Source organism: Acomys minous (assembly GCF_964271855.1).
Source record: "Acomys minous genome assembly, chromosome: 5".
NCBI classification, from domain to species: Eukaryota; Metazoa; Chordata; class Mammalia; order Rodentia; family Muridae; genus Acomys; species Acomys minous.
In genome coordinates, this window is record NC_140494.1 from 81,650,368 (window position 1) to 81,664,823 (window position 14,456).

The 14,456-nt window shown below is 39.7% G+C and overlaps 1 protein-coding gene and 1 pseudogene across 4 annotated transcripts in view; one reads left to right on the forward strand and one right to left on the reverse strand.

Moving 5' to 3' along the window:
• Window positions 1-14,456, forward strand: part of LOC311598612 (methyl-CpG-binding domain protein 3-like 2B) — a 60,981-nt gene that overhangs the window by 39,026 nt on the left and 7,499 nt on the right. The window contains exon 1 of one of the 3 annotated variants that reach the window (XM_084783827.1): window positions 9,072-9,145. The exons of 1 other annotated variant lie outside the window; for it this stretch is intronic. The gene's annotated coding sequence lies outside the window, so the exon portion shown is untranslated. Of the gene's footprint in view, window positions 1-9,071; window positions 9,146-14,456 lie in introns of those variants that run through there. One more of the 3 variants, XM_084783829.1, reaches the window with a different exon arrangement.
• LOC311597494 (putative ATP-dependent RNA helicase DDX6) lies at window positions 9,098-10,266 on the reverse strand (annotated as a pseudogene). Its single transcript has 2 exons — window positions 10,256-10,266; window positions 9,098-9,579 (listed from the first exon to the last, which is right to left on the reverse strand). The product of its transcript is annotated as a putative ATP-dependent RNA helicase DDX6 (transcript).

Below are 14,456 nucleotides of genomic sequence, written 5' to 3' on the forward strand. Positions count from 1 at the left end.
CTTCTGGGCTCTCTTTACCTTCTGGGCCTTTCTCTAGATATCTGCAGTAGTCACCCCTCCTCTGTAATAAGATGGTGACAGCTGAAGAGACACTGGAATTGTTACACCTGGACTGCTGAGGAGCCCCTTGTTCCTTTTCCAAACATGAACCGTGGGCAGAGATGGACTCTGAGGAAGTGTGCAGATCCTCAAGACCACTTTGGATATTGCCACCATCCTGCATTCCCAGTGTACTTTGGATTACAGAGTTTGTAGGATCCAATGGACATGAAAAGCCCCCTTTCCTGAATCCACCGTCCTGCAACCTCTTCAAACACACAACTGCTGGGGTTTCTCCAGGTTCTCTTGGTCTTTCCTTCTCTTGCTGATATTCCCAGGGTAGCAAGTTATTCTAGACACAGGCTTTTGGAAGATGTAACAGGTCAACCTCATAGGATTTCTGATAGTTCCACCAAGTTGGTTTTTGAGTTTGGCCTTGAATTTTCTCTTGCCTTCCAAGACCTCTCTCTTCTTTTGTAGTTTCTGGGGTATCATCCTTCTTCTGAGTCTTCCCTTTGAAAACAAAGGGAAATGTAAACAGCACAGGATCACATATACTACCACTTATGCAGAATTTTCTCTGTTCATGTCTCTTCTATCCCTCCTTTTCTCTGAAGAAACGGGTATTAGACCACAGTATAGACTAAAGTCATCTGTAAAAGTTTCTACAACTCAAGTATTTAGAACCCTAATGTACGTAGGGTGAGCCCAGATTTTGATTCTTCCCAAGGTCCCCAAGGCTGCTATAATAAAGGTTCTAGTTACCAGGCTTCTAAGACATCTAGGTCATGTGACTAGCAAGGACAAAAAGCTGAGGGTGTCTCTACAAAGCCAGCTGCCGACATCTTCCCTCCACCCTCCTTTCAGAGTGCTGCTCTCAGCTTTTCCTTCTCATGGTCACTGATGGTCCAAACCTACTCTCAGTGGCACACAGGCATCACTAGTGTAGAAACCCTCCATTTAAGTGTGTAAGGAATACTAACTGTCCATTCAAGGACAGAAACCATCCAACTATACATTTCCTAGATCAAAGTTGGCATTATGGCCTGATGAATTGCAGCCTACATTTCTTCCAACAAGTATTAGCAAGTAGTGAGTAGCTTTTCATAGGACATTAAGTTATGGGGTTTTTTTTTGACATCATATTATGTTAAAGTACAACTGTGCACTAAATTAAGGAGATTTAAATGTAAAGAGAAAAATCAAGGATGAACATTCCACAATTACTCTGAATTATGTACACACGATCAAAGGCTGGCTTGGAACTGAGTCTCCTGAAGGCCCCTCCATTGTTGTAGAGTTTGTCCATAAGGCTCCATTACAGAGATATGGACATGGCTTGGCTTGCTGGAAATGGCAGTGTCTTTTCATTCTAAAATTTCTTTTATATAGGAAAAGAGATAGATGAATTAATTATCAGATAGTCTACCTTACAGATAAAGCAATGAGTGTTAGCCTGCAGGGAAGCTGGGCAGGGTTGCACAAGCCTTTAATCTCAGCGCCCCTGTCACAGTGGCAGGCAGATCCCCAAGAGTTCAAGGCCAGCCAGGTCTGCAAAGTGAGTCAAGGACAGCTAGGGCTCTGTTATGCAGAGTAAACCTGTTTTAAGAAATCCACACACATTAATCCCAGCAAATGGGAGGAAGAGGCAGATGGTTCTGAGTTTCTGGCCAGCCTGGTCTACAAAGCAAGTCCAGGATAGTCTTGACTACAAGAGAAACTCTGTTTCCAAAACAAAAACAAAAAAACAAAAAAACAAACAAACAAAAAAAAAAAACAAAGGAAGAAAAGAAAAGAGAAAACCAAAAAACACTGTCAAGGAATCAACTAGTTGATGAGTTGATATTTAATATAGCCCATGAATAGAATGGGTGGGTGATTATAAGCTGTGGATAAAATGATAGGTGGACAATCCATCAGAGATCCTGTCTCCAATGCTTGGGACTTGAAGATACTTAAATCTTTATACAAATAGACAAAAAATATTTTCTGAAGTTAATATGGTCATTTCACTATACTAATACTCTTAAAGATTACATTCAAAAAACTGTTTATAAACCAGATTTGGTGGCACATGCCTTTAATTGCAGCTGTTAACAGGCAGAGACTGCTGGCTCTCTGAGTTTCAGGTCAGCCTCGTCTACAGAGATTGTTCTAAGACAACCCAACATTTTACACAGAGAAGCACAGTCTCTATAAACAAAATCAGAAACAAACCAACAACGAGAAAATTGTTTATAAAGAACAATTGGATGTTCTAATCTATGTGGACAGAATAAAGATGCCGCTGATCTAATCAGCATACCCATTATCTCACCAACATTTTCATGTCAGCATCTTCAGTACTTCCACTCTCCTCCATAGTTCAACATCTCCAAGTACATTCTATAAAAATAATAACAAAAATTTTCCATACAGATAATTTTCTTATACCTTTTTTAGACAGATTCTTGCTTTGGAGATCAGGCTGAACTGCAATTCACCGAGATCCTCCTGCCTCTGCCTTTCTCACTGTGGGATTAAATAAAGGTGTGTCTGACACACACAGCCCAATAGTTTTTGTATAGGATAAAATTGGAGGATGTTTATCTGTTCGTTTGGGTAGGGTGAGGTGGTGCACTCCTTTAATCTCAACACTGGGGAAAGAGAGACAAACAGATCTCTGAGGAGACCAGCCACTCTACATAGTGACACCCTTTCTCAAAATCAAACAAAACTAAAGAAAAGTAAATGTTTCTTAATAAAATATCCAAAATACTTACAATGTGCATTGTAGAAATAACACAAATGGATGTGTTAGTTAATACAATACGTAGGTATTATAACAGAAATTGTTCTTTGGGATATTGAAATTTCATGTCAGTCATGGTAAATTTTGTGTGTGTGTGTTTGTGTGTGTGTGTGTGTGTGTGTGTGTGTGTGTCTGTGTGTCCATTTATGAGCATCTTTGATAATTTTCCTTTAATCCATCTTAGAATTACATACATATTTGTTTTTTCCAGACAAACTTTCTGTGTAGCCCTGGCTGTCCTGCAACTCACTCTGTAGAACAGGCTGTCCTTAAGTCAGGCATCTGCCTGCCTCTGCTTCTTGAATGCTGGGATAAAGGTGTGTGCCACCACTGCATAGCTAGAATTAATTTTTTTGTTTTATTTGCCTCTATGTAAACTTGCTGCAATTACATACCAATCTATGTTCTGACTCTAATGATAAGCCATTAACCCTTTATACCACCTAATACAAAGGGCTATACCTTAGGAAAAAATTAATTCTATTTATTTATATATTTATTGGTTTGGGTTTTTTTCGGGGCAGGATTTCTCTATGTAGCCTTGGCTGTCTTGACTACCTTTGCAGATCAATCTGACTGCCTCTGCCCCCAGAGTGCTGTGATTAAGGGTTTGTGCCACCACTACACAGCTATTTTTTACATATTTTCCTCTATATAAACTTAGAAAATTAAATACAAATCTATATTTTGTCCCAAATTCCCTAATACTTATGTCATTGATCCTTTATATACCCTAATAAAAACATGCTATACCTTAGGAAAAAATAACTTTCTTCATTTACTTATTGGTTTTGGTTGTGGTTTTGTTTTGTTGTTTTCAGACAGGGTTTCTCTGTGTAGTCTTGGCTGTTCTGGAATCACTTTGTATACCTAGCTTCCCTCAAACCCAGAGATCTGCCTGCCTCTACCTCCCAAGTGCTAGGATTAAAGGCATGGGCTACCATGACTGGCTATGAATCTTAATTCTAATATAATTTAATTCCAAATCACCACTTTTCCTATGGCTTTATAAAATGACATTCAGTACTCCTTCCCCCCCCCCCCCATTTCTATCAGCATCTCACGCTGTAACTCTGGCTGACCTGGAACCTAAATCTTCCTGCCTGTGCCTACTGAGTCAAAGGTCTACTTTATTGAGCCCTGCTTCATTTATACCTTCCTCCATGTTATTGTTCCGTTTTTCTTTATTAGTTTGCACTTGTGCCTTTGGATTGCTAGGTAAGTGCTCTATCAATGGCCTATAATCCAGGCCTTTCACATTAATTGTTAAAGGATGGCTTTACTAAATTGCCCTAGTTGACCTTGAATTCACTTTGTACTGTAGCCCATGGAAGCCTTGAAATTGTGATTTCCTTGTTATGCCTGTAAGAGACAAAGATCCGGCCCAGCAGTGGTGGCACATGCCTTTAAACCCAGCATTTGGGAGGCAGCAGCAGGTGGATCACTGTGAGTTTGAGGCCAACCTGTTGTACAAACCAAGTCCAGGACAGTCAAGGCTACACAGAGAAACCCTGTCACAGAAAGACAGACACAGAGACAGAGAGACAAAGAGACAGAGACAGACAGACACAGAGAGTGACAGAGATTCTTCTGTCCTTGCATTCCTGGTGCTTGGATAAAGGTGTGCATGACCACACCCAGTACCATACTGTGTAGAGGATAAAATTAGAGAATATTCATGTTTTTCATTGGGGTCATGTGTTAGGAAAATAACCTGGGTCAATTTTACTAGAAATTATGTTCATTTAACCTGAAAACTCATTCTACACTTTATTTTTCAGTTCTGGGGATACAATTTGGGACCTCATATTTGGTAGGAAATTGCTCAGCCCTTGAGCATGAGCTAGAGTTAGAGCCCAGAACTTAATTTTTTTCATGTTTCAAAATACTAGCAACAAATATTTTTAGAATCTGGAGTGTTAATATCTTCGCCTTCTCTTTCTTTTCCTCCTGCCCCTCCTCTTCCTCCTCCTACTCTTTCTTCTTGTATTTCTTATTTCTTCTACATCATCATTTTTTTCTTTTTCCTTTTCTTCTTCTTTTTCTGATTTTTTTGAGACAGGGTTTTTCTATGTAGTCTTGGCTATCCTAGACTCATTTTGTAGACCAGGCTGGTCTCCAGATCCCCCTGCCTCTGCCTTCCTTAGTACTGTGAGTACAGGGGTGAGCCACAGTGCCCACCTCACATCTTTTCTTTACCACTTATTTCATGTTCTTTAGTTATTTATCTTTTTTTTATCCCCAACCCTTATTGGTCAAAGAATACTACATTCAGCAGTAATCTGGTACATGTAAGAATACAGGGTTACTTTTCCTAAAAGACGAGAGGTCCCTCTATGTGTCCTAATGTAGTAAACCTTTCTTGCTGTTTCTACTGAACACAGCAATATCCATTGGTTTTCTGAAGCATAGTCTCATCATCACATATTAGCACTTTGCCAAGTAAAGCAGCTGTTGAAAATTAAGTATCTCTGATGTTTTGTGTCTTCAGACTGAACTGCATATTCATATTTCATTCCACATTCAATCAAATCAAGTACAATCAGTCCGTCCTGGTCCTTCCCTATAGTGCTGTGGAACAGGGGAAATTGATTTTAACAATGCTATTTCATAGCAATTTCCCACCAAGTGTGAGCCCCAAGTTTGATTCCCAGCACTCAAAAGTGGATTGTAGAGGACCAGTCAGTCATCCACTCATTAACCAAGGTTCCTTATTCCATCTCCAGTCTCACTAGATCACGGATTCCTACTCTCCCAGCTGGAGCTTTAGTAGGAAACTCTGCACACTGCAACCAGCATTGTCACGCAATACACTTAAAGGTCCTCTCTGAACTTTTTGAGTGTAGCACACTTGGGGTTGTGAGTAATCAACATATTCACATCCATGTAGTACAGTTCCACAAGGGCAGTGGCTCAGGGTGATGAGGAAAAAATGTGAAATTCTTGAGAGTGCACTCAGGAGTCAGTAGTAAGTAGATCTGTGTGAGTATGAGACCTGCCTGATACCGTGAGTTCAAGGAAAACCAGAGCTGACAGAGAGAACAGTCTCAACACACATACACATACACACACACACACACACACACACACACACACACACACACACACACAGCCTATTCTATTTTTAGGACCTAGAGAGACAAGTATTTTCTTTGCTGTGTTCCACTTTTGTTTTCTTAATGTGAAAATTTCTTGAAATCATTAGAGGAAATATGCATGCAAAAATAAATGACAAACAAAAGCCCCAAACAAACAAAAACAAAACAGAAAACACAAGTACTTCTGCATCTAGTCTGGATGACTGGAGTCTTCAAAGCAATGTTAACAATGGCACAAAGAATGCCCAGGCTCACCTATTAGTGCTGAGTTGAAAGAAATCAGACATTATTCTTAGATTTGCCGTGTATGCAACACACAGGCCAATGAAAATGCTGACTGCAATTCCTTGTGTGGTAGCTTTGGGGTATGTCTGCCAATGATTTTTTTCAGACTGTATTTGTCTTTCCGGAGTTTTAGCCTGCAATCCTGGACAGCACAGATTAAAGAATGTGGATTTGTTTAGATATGCAGTTTGAGATCTTCTCTGCTTTGGAACATACATGAATGTCATAAGTTGTTTGTTTGTTTGTTTTGGGGATGGGGGAGTTTTTTTCTTGCTCATTTTACATACCACAAGGCTCACCTCAAATTTGCTATAATTCCTGTATATGCAGGGATAACCCTGTGTGTCCTATACTCCTGCCTCCACTGACAAAGTGCTGGGATTAATACCAAGTAGTCTCTCATCCATCTTGCCCTGGATCCTTTTGTCTCTTTTGTCCCACACTGTAGGAGAAGTGACTTATATTCTGTACAACCAATTAATTACATTAATGAAAATAATAAGAAAGGGTTTGGAAAATGGATGCCAATTTGTTAATCCTTACACAAAAGAGGATAACACAAAAATCAATAAACATGTAAAGAAATATTCATCTTCTTTATATAATGGCGATTTAAAAAAAAAGTCACAGTAAAACACTATTATACATACTTTACTTAGGTAAAGTGAAACTGATAGAAAGTATGGGTGCTGAGGCCAATCAAAGGAGGCTAATGGGAACTTAAGCTAGTCAATCAACCCTAAGTACTCCTGAATAGTATTTATAACAGCCGTGTACACTATATAAGTAAATTGAACCAGGCATGGTTACCTAAGACCGTGTTCCCTTGCACACAGCCAATCACTGCTGCCAACATCTTAAGTGTTCTACTTCAGTGGTGGAAGCCAAAGTCATAATACCTCTGAACAGGAATTTAAGCAGAAATATTTAACAAGAGAATGCATAAAAATGCAGTGTCTGCAAGAGACAGAACTCAATATGGCTCATTACATTGAATAATTCATTTTTATCTAGGAAGACGTAGACAAAATGCAGATGAAGGTAGTGGCCCTGACATCAAGCAGTGCCACCGAAAAGGTGTCCTGTGGAACACTGATGTCCCAAAAGCATGTTTTGCTTAAGCTCAGACTTTATAAGTACAGAATCATAAATGTACTAATGAAATGAAAGTTAAAGTGACTGGAGGAAAAAATACCTGTCATGTGGCTCCTGCAGTGAGAACCTGCTCCTCCCTTTGGAAGTGATGATGGTGCATCTACTCAGCCCAGAAGAAAATGTTACTTGGTATTGTTTTTTTTTTTAATGCATGTATTTACAGTGTGGATGGACTGCGGTTGTGAATCAACCCCTCCATAAGAGAAACGGAAAATGTTATTTACATCACTATTTCCTGTTCCTAGACTCTTCCTGTTCTACCAGGACGTGAGTACTAGTAGAACAGAAAGAGAGACTCCAACCTCAAACCAAAGTGAAGAAGGAGGGGGCAGGGAGAGAGAGAGAGAGCGAGAGAGAGAGAGAGAGAGAGAGAGAGAGAGAGAGAGAGAGAGAGAGAGAGAGAGAGAGACCAGAACATGACATTGTTGAATCATTGAATCTTTGGGCTGTGTATAAAAGATGAAGTTCCTAATGGTCTCACAGCATAAGGCACTTTGCACAAATACGTAAACATGCTCTTCAGGCTTAAAAATGGAATAACCAGGGAGAAGTAGAGTCAGCTGTTGGAGAATTAGAGACAGGAATGTGTGTTCACCAAGACTCTTCTTTTTTTAGGATTTTCCCCTTTCTTTTCTTTTTCACTGTGGTACTCTGCCACGTGCAGGCTCTTGTCAATGTTGCTTGCCATAGCTTTAATTTCTGTTCTCAGCTGCTCCTCACTACTTCTCAGGTTGAAGGAATCATCATATTTGATCAAATAGATGGGTAAGACAAGATGACCAAAGCAAGCTGATCTTTCAATATGATGAAGATAGGTCTCTGCCAGCTTTGGAAACTCAAAGTTTATTACCACATTCACAGCTTGTTGTACCAGTAGCTCGGGTAAACAGATCAGTGCAAACGAGTTGCAGCATGTGACATTTCAGAAATCATGAAAGACATGATTTCAATGCTTCTGCCTCATGTTAGCATGGATATAGAAGTAACAGTAACCCAGCTGAGAAATCTTCTTGGCCAGTAATTCTACTCTCTGAAGAGAGTTGTAATGTCTTTAAAAAATTGTGTATGTGTTTTGATAGGGATTGCATTGAATCTGTAAATTGCTTCTGGTAAGATGGCCATTTTCACTGCGTTAATTCTCCCGATACATGAACCAGGGAGATCCTTTCATCTTCTGATGTCATTTTCAATCTCTTTTTTTCAGAGATTTAAAGAACTAATCCTTCGATTGCTTGGTTAGAGTTACCCCCTAGATATTTTATGTTGCCTGTGGCTATTGTGAAGGGCGTAGTTTTTCTAATTTCTTCTTCTGCATGATTTTCATTTGTGTATCAGAAGGCTACTGACATTTTTTGAGTTAGTTTTGTATCCAGCCAATTTGCAGAAGGGGTTTATCAGCTGTAAGAGTTCTCTGGTGGAATTTTGGGGGTCACTTATGTACACTATCATATCATCAGCAAAGAAGGATAATTTGACTTCCTCCTTTCCCATTTGGATCCCCTTGATCTCCTTTTGTTGTCTTATTGCTCGGGATAGAAATTCAAGAACTATACTGAAGAGATATGGAGAGAGTGGGCAGCGCTGTATCATGAAGCTTCATTATGTCATTCTGGAAATTGGTTTCTCCTGTGGTTGCCATCGCTTTGGCCCCTCCCACGTGTTTGCTGACCTGGATACAAATTTAACTGATCTGTAGAGCAAGTTCTGTCGTGAGAGCAGTCTCCATTGCTTAGATATTGTCCTTCTTCGGGTCCAGCCGTTCAAGCAAGTGGGTGAGGTAAGACACAGCTTTTGCCTGTTCCATTTTTTTGCTCTAGCTACGATATCCCTACCAGATAAAGTGATGGGAATATTCTCCTCCTGAAGAGGAGATGGGTTTTCCAGCCAGCCCATTTCAAAAATTGCTGTTTCAAACAATAATCTTCAAACTCATTTCCTTTCGTGGAGGTCACATCCGAAGTTTCGATTCTTAGATTCTTTGGAGGGAGTTTTAACGTGTTTTTCCCGGTCATCACCAGGTTTTATACGGGCGGCCATGCTCTGTGCTTGCTGCAGAGTGCCATTATTGATTGTGCTGGAGTTTTCCAAATGGTTCATCTGTTACTGCCCCCTCCTCCTAGGCCACCGCTGCCCTTCACAGGGCCCCGCAGCTGACCGTTCTGACTGGACAGACCCACTATAACAGGGTTCTCTGTTCGGGCCGTGCTAATGCTTTGTCAACAGCAAAGGTGTCTCTTTGAAACTCCAAGCTTTTCAAAGTCAGTAGAGAAACTGAAATAACAGTTTATGAGGCTCTCCAAAATGGAGAGATAAATAAATTCAATATGAGCCATTTAGTGCAATTCAGGCAAGCACCTGTAAGTCTCTCAAGAGGAAGCAGCAGCAGCAGCAGCAATAGTTAACTTGCTCTCATGCACCAAATCAACTTTTCTTTAAAGCCCTCTAACAAGCTTGGATTTTATCTGAATTCACGCCAATCAGTTTCAACTGCAGAGGTGTCTTTTTTTCCCCAATGAATCTGGTTCCCATGCCCCATGGCTCAGGCCCAAATTCTCCTACCAAGATCCTATAATAATATCTTTATGCATCAATTACTGTCACATAAAAAAGTCTTGGAATTGTATTTAAAACCTTTATTGATAGTCTACTATTACAACAGTTTCAGAAAAACAAACAAGATAAGTGCAAGACAATGCTGTAGACAGCTGCAGCATGTGAGTCTCCTTCCACTAATGTAAGGGAGAAAAAGTTAAATGCTTAGTTTAAAACACTAAAGAACCCTTCAGGCTATATTATTCCTGCAGACTGAAAGAGAATAAAAATAATTACAGTAGGGTGTGAGATTCTTGCTTGTAATCTAAGCAGATGGATCAAATTGAGGGCCTACCAGGCCCGCATAATAAGACCTCAATCATCACCAAATTTAAAAAAAATTATACCATAAAATTGAACAATTCTGAGTAAAGTGTCCCTTTATTTCTCCCACCCAACCTCATATTACAAAACTACTTGTCAGATGATAGACCGAGCATTACAGGGGGATTAGTATACGTGCTGTGCTGCAGGATCTTTGGTCTCATTGTGATCCCTGAGATTGTGAACTGTACCAACCTCTCTTTGATTCCATTCTAATCCCTGAGGTTGTGAATTATAAAATCCTGTCTTTTGTTTAAAGTGGTTGAGCCCTAAAACACATATTTAATCCAAGAGCTTTCTCTACACCAGATTTAGTAAGGTTAACCATAGGTCAAGATGCAGTGCAATACACCAGCTGACAGGAATTAAAGAATGTGATAGATTTATGGTTGAACAGCATTTGTGAAAGGGTATAGAAGTAAAAGAATACTTAGCTCTTTAGATTTTGAGGTCTTCACTTCCTTGGCCTTTGGCTTTTTGAGATTTGCCCTAGCAAGCCTTTGGTTTGCAGATTCTGGGCTTTTCCTCTAGGCCTGTCTGCTGAGCTAGTGAGCCTTCAGGGCCTTTTCCATAGGAAAGAGCACTGAATAGGGATCACCTGATACTCTCTCTGCCCCTCTGAGTTAGCAGGTTTTCAACCCCAGCATCTGGCTCCTGAGTCTTTATTGATCAAATGGAATGTTTGGGAATGTTCATTTCAAACAACATGCTGTAGCTTCTCTCCCTTCCCAGCCCTCTGACAATCAGACTTCCAGTTTATATGATATTTAGTACCCTCCTTAAGAAGCCCAACACCTGTCAAGCAGCGATCCCATGGGAGGGAGGGTCAAAGGATTAGATTCAAGCTGGCCAGGCCTGTCTAGCCTGAGTGAAGGCTTTGTAACCCACCTACTAGCTTCACTAAGTTAATTGCTAAGTAAATACATAGATCCTTCTCATCTCAGTGCTATAAGAGAAGGCATCTCCTTTGCTCTGTGGGTTGCTTTTGTATCTATCCTAGAGTCCTACTGTGGATCACAGCTGACCTAAAGGCTATTTTCACACAAAATCTATTTCAGAACATTTCTATCAAAACTGAAAACACTATAATTTAAAATACTACTACTCAAGCCAGGCAGGGGTGGTGCACACCTTTGATCCCACCCCTGGGAAGCAGAGGCAGGAGGATCTCTAAGATTTCCAGGCCAACCTAGTCCTCATAGTTGTTCTCTGAAAGACTCCATCTAGCAGAGGATCAGAGCAGAATCTTGGCCTCACAGCCAAACTTTGGGCAGAGCACAAGAAGCTATTGCTTTCTGCCTGATTGCCCTCAACCATTGCCCGCCATTTTATCTATCTTATTACTGCGATCAATAAGAAATTCAACTTCATCAGGATTCTCAGGAGACTGGAGTCAATTAGCTATCCAGAAATCCTCCAGGGCTATATTTGTACTGTAGAGTCATCCAACCTCAAGGGCTTAACAGTTACTGGATTCTCAGACTTCTAACCAGAAGGCTGCCATTGCTGTAATCCAGTCTAATAATTACCCAATTTGTTTAAAGTAATTTTATAAATTCTTTCCCTTAAAGAACCCCGAGTAATTTATTATTTCAAATCTCACAATGAAACCCACTATTCTATAATTAACAAACAGTAATTTAAGAAGAACTACGGAGATCTGTCTGTCTCTGCCTCCAGAGTGCTTGGATTAAAGGCTTGTGCCCACAGGCCAGGCTCATTTCTTATCTTTGTACAGGTCTGAGAGCATTGACTGAATCAGATAAATCGCAGTTTGTAGCATTGATTGAGCCAGCCACCTCTAGCCACCATGATGCCCTTATTCCTCACCTCTCTTTCCCTTAAAAATTTTACCTGTTTTTCAAGGTCAAAAACAGAATCTCTTATAACTTTATCATATAATCATCAGAAAAGTTCCTTTAATCTTTTACTGCTAGACAAGTCTGTCTGGTACTGAGAAAAAAGGAATTCTTTATGATAGAAGGTGTGTATTGAAAAGGATTAGCAAGTCTCTGAAAGCCTTTTTCTCGGGTACTTTATGATCTAAGCACAGAAGTAACACCGAATCCTAATTATTGACACTGCAACTTATAAAAGTAGGGGCATGAGTATAGGGTCTGGGAGAACAGGAATTATACTCTTACACAACTAACTAGGGTGTTCTCCCTCAATCTAGCTGGTTTTGAAGAGGAATTATTTAATAAAAAAATTAAATCAATGGAACAAAAGTACAAAATTATTTACCTTTTCCAACTAACATGTCCAATATTATTAGCTATTCTCTCTTTGCATTTTGCGTTTCGTTGGGGGATCCCTGGAAAGTATTTTATAAGCAAGCAAAGTGGTTTCTTGACCATTTACCACATCATGCTGTCCCCTTCACCTGGAGACACGCACACTCATAGCAGGGCACCACCATGGCTTCACTGGGTTTCTTTGTGATGCTGGTGATCTGTTGACATGGGGGTTGCCTGGTCTACATGTGCTGCTTTTACATTTATGTCCTTGATGAAGTTTTCCCAGGAAGGGAAGGGAAGTTTAAAACTAGATCATGTGGGCTTTGGTAGCCACCATTACAAGTCTGAATTTTGTGTTTGAGTTTTAAGGGAGGCTCTGGAGTGATCTGACTGTTGCTTTAGGAAGAACATTGCCTTAAGCCAAATATGGATGATAAACATAATATCTAGAAGGATGCTGGTGAAGGAGGCAAGCAGATGTGGTTTGGATTGAGGAGTTATTACAGCTTTCTGAAGACTTGCATCAAACTCACAGAGATCAGTCTGCCTCTGCCTCCTGAGTCCAGGGATGTAAGGAGTGAGTCAACACTCTTTAGATAATGCCTTTTGTCAAGAGATGCCTTGACAATGCTGTGAAGAGCAGCCAATATCTGAGCTGAAACTCATCTCAGTGTTTGAAATCAATATCAACATCTCATTATATAAAAAACTCTTAAAGGTTGCATTGGAAAACTGCTTATATTCCCGGGGTGGTGCCACATCCCATCAATCCCAGCACATGGAAGGCAAAGGCTGCTGGATCTCTTTGAATTGAGGCTGGCCTGGTCTACAGGGCTTATTTTAGAATGGCCAAAACTATTAAACAAAGAAACCCTTTCTCCAAAATAAAAAAAAAGAGATAAACAAAATGACAGCAAGAAAATGGTTTATAAAGAACAATCATAGTTCTGATCTATGTATCCAGTATGAAGACTGGACTAATCTTCTCAGCATAGCCATTATCTCTCCAATTGTTTTTATGTCAGCATCTTAAGTGTATCCATAAGTCTTGGTACTTCATCTTCTCCAAAAACATTCTATAAATGAAGAAAAAATGTTCCTATTGATTTATTTTTTATACATTCTAAGAAAGCTTCTTGCTATGGAGCTCAGACTGGATTAGAACTCGCAGACATTGCATGACCAGTCCAAACTCAACAGTTTCTCTACAGGATAAAATTAGAGAATTTTTATGTGTTTCCCAGGGCTGGGTGTGGTGGTGCACTCCTTCAGTCTCAGCTCTTGGGAGAGAGAGAGAGAGAGAGAGAGAGAGAGAGAGAGAGAGAGAGAGAGAGAGAGAAAGAGAGAGAGAGAAAGAGAGAAAGAGATCTCTGAGTTGACCAGTCAGATCTACATTAATGAGACCTTTCCTCAGAAAACAAACAAACAAACAAAACTAAAGAAAAGTAAATGTTTATTAGTGAAATATCTAAATCCTTACTATGTGCTTCCTAGACATAATGTAATTGAATATGTTAGTTAATACAATGCATAGATATTAAAATGGAATATGTTATTTAATAAATTGAAATCTCAGGTCAGACCCAGTAATGCAGATCCATAAAATATGCTGTTTTTTAGCCTCCTGGAAAATGTTCTGTTAATGAAATTGAGAATTATATGCATATTTGGTTTTTGGGGTCCAAGTTTCTGTGTAAAAATGGCTATCCTGGAACTCAGTATGTAGACCAGGCTGACCTCAACATAGAGATGTGCTTGTCTCTTCCTCCTCAGTGGACAGATAGAATTAAGTATTTTATTCTATTTTCCTATATATAAACTTTAAAAAGTACATATAAATCATAGTTCTTATCATAATAGATAAGAAATTAATATTTACAAGCCCTAATACCAACATGCTATATTTTAGGAAAAATGAATACTCTTTACTTACTT